This window comes from Epinephelus lanceolatus, chromosome 11 (assembly GCF_041903045.1).
Source record: "Epinephelus lanceolatus isolate andai-2023 chromosome 11, ASM4190304v1, whole genome shotgun sequence".
Lineage (NCBI taxonomy): Eukaryota > Metazoa > Chordata > Actinopteri > Perciformes > Serranidae > Epinephelus > Epinephelus lanceolatus.
In genome coordinates this window covers 18,109,615-18,112,500 of record NC_135744.1, presented here as the reverse complement: position 1 = coordinate 18,112,500, position 2,886 = coordinate 18,109,615, and positions in this window count along the sequence as shown.

The window sequence follows — 2,886 nt, the reverse complement described above, 5'->3', positions numbered from 1 at the left end:
TGCAGAGGCAGGAAGAGAGAGACTGCATTATCCACATCAAAGAGCCAGAGTTAACAGCCATAATCAATGCTTCCCCATTACGCACTCCAGTCTCTCTCTGTCTCTCCTCCTCTCGCTCTCTTTAATCAGATCAATATGCTTTATTGGCATGAATGGAGGTATGATATTAATATTGGCCAAAAAGGGGGACTTAGTCAACAAAAGGTGGCAACACAGGAAAAAGTCTGCTTAATGATTGAAACAGTAGCTATGAAGTCTGAGCAGCCTCCCAAAACTTTTTGAGAATTGAATGTGAAAGAGAAACTATAAAAATGGAGGGCGGAACAAACTCCTATTGACAATATATAAACTTACATAATGTGTAATAAAGTTAGGGCTGTCCCCTGATAGTCAACCAAACGTTAGTCGACCAGAAAGGTCAATAGTCGGCAAGATTTCATTGGTCGCTTAGTCGCAGAAAAAACAAAAAACAACCGTGAAACTCTATCAGGAGCTGCACCTTGTCAAAATAAATCAAAACCTATATGACTGGACCATGTGGGAATTTAATTTGAAAGGACAGACACATGAAGTGTCCACACTCAGCAGTCAGACAGGAGTCAGGTTAATTTCCAGGGCTGGTACCTGCGGTTATTCCACAGGCTAGTTAATAACATGTCGGGCAGGAAATCCAAAGTGTGGGATCATTTTGAGAAGGTGAAGGACGAACCCAAGTTGATATGTAAACTCATCTTCATTGGTCGACTACCAACATGACGTATCATCTGAAACATGGAAGTAGCTACATGCCCATTAGCCCACAGCGTCATTAACAGGCGGCTCACTCAGTGTGTGACGTGCACTTGTAGATAAATTATAGGCCTATATTAATGAAGGTTCATTAGTACGGTTTTGTATTTCTCTGTAATGTAGCACAGTGTTAACAATGTTACTGATACTATTCTTTCTCACACCTTCAACTCAAACCATTGTGTGGCCCCGCCCTAAATATATTATTTAATTATTAAATTAATATTGTAAACATGCAGACGACTAGTCGACTAATGGCCCTAAATGATGACTATAGGTCAACTAAGAAAATTCTAAGTTGGGACAAACTGTAAAGGTTGAAGCTAACTAAGTTATGTAACGCCTGGTTTTGACCTTCGTTAAGTTAAATGATGATCTTACCTTGTGATTCAATTAAATAGTTGTAAATATAAAGGTATGTCACTTCTGGCCATTCAGTGGGATCGTTTCTACAAGATAAGCAAGGTAAGGAGAAGAGGACATTGGGACAGACTGACAATATTGAGTTTTTCAGTGTTACTTTTTCTTTCTGGTTGACATAAGGTGCTGAAATAATCCTTTGACATGCTGATATCTAATGTTTTTAGCTAGCTACAGACATTTTGTCAGCCCTTGGTTTCAAAATATGTAGTAGATTTTATATCGATTATGCACAGGTTTATACCCATGGGCCATGTGTGCAAACATTTGGTGCATTTACATGTAATTAAAGGTGCCTTCTGTAGTTTTTGACCACTAGTAGTGCTATGGAGTCTTGTTTTTTTGAGTGGATCCCTGTTTTGCTTGTACTGTACATGTGCAAAAGCAATGCAGGTGGCGCAGATCACATTCTGCCACTGTTTCACGTTGTTCAGCTGGTTGATACTTGGTGGCAGTTATAAACCAAGAATCGTACTAATGTGGCAACAAAGGCAGGGAAAGAGATGACTGCATTCTGACAAACATCGATGTAAACAATACAAATTAGTTTTGCAAAGGAGAGAGGATGCACATGTGGCGTGGTGAGGTGAAAGAGGCCACCAAGTAGTATGAGGGGGAGAACCAACAACGCCACCTGGGGAATTGCACCCCAGGAAATACCTCAAAAATATTAACGTTGGAAGATTAGTAAGGCACAGATTCGTTCTGAAACAGGACAGAGACGTATTGTTTGAATAAATGAATTATTTATTGAAAATCAAAATAAACAGGCAGGGCTGGAACTGCAAAGGAAGAAGGAAAAATTAACGAGTCAAAAATAAAACAGAATCAACAAACACTGAAAGGAATTATAAACATTTTTATTACAATATTGTCTAAAAAAAAAAAAGGCCTTAACAATTACAATCTAAAAACCAGAGATGTGGTAAAATATCTAAAAAACTCAGCCCAACATAACCTAAATAAAAGAGTGAGCAGAGGCCATCAAGGGGGAGGCAGACTACTATGAAGGGATGCCTAAAGGTGCCACCACTACTCACCTCAGTGAAACACAGCAAACCTCACAGCAAGTCTCACAGCAATCTTGAGAACAATCGTGTCCCGGTGCCTTTACTTTCATGCAATGTGTAGGAACCTCACCCGGGGTGCCTAGCCTCCCCAAAAAAATGGTGCTCCACTTCACTAAAAGAAAAATACTAATAACAAAATTTACAAATACAGCAACCCAAATGTCTTAATATATTCAAAGAAATAACTCAATAGGATGCAAAAGCAAATAGGAATAAAAACAAAACTAAGCACAAAATACAAAAAGCAAAACAGGAAACCAAACAACAAAAACAGAAACAAACGAGGGCAAAACACAAAAGCTCTAAAAGGGCAAAACAGCAGTAAGTAACATGAACCTATAATAAAGTGAAAAATGAAATTAATTAAGGTTCACAACACTGCCTTTGAAAGATTAAAAGCACAACCCTACTTACCACCTGGATTACCGGATCACTACAGCGGGGGGGGGGGGGGCTCAGACGCCACTGCTACCTTCAGCCTTACTGAGAGAAAAAGGGGGGGTTTTAAATAAAAGTACAGGGAAAATAAAACGTGACAACTAAACTGAAATGGGCTCCCTTACCTACCAGTACAGCAAACAGCAGCCACCTCACACAGGAACCAGCA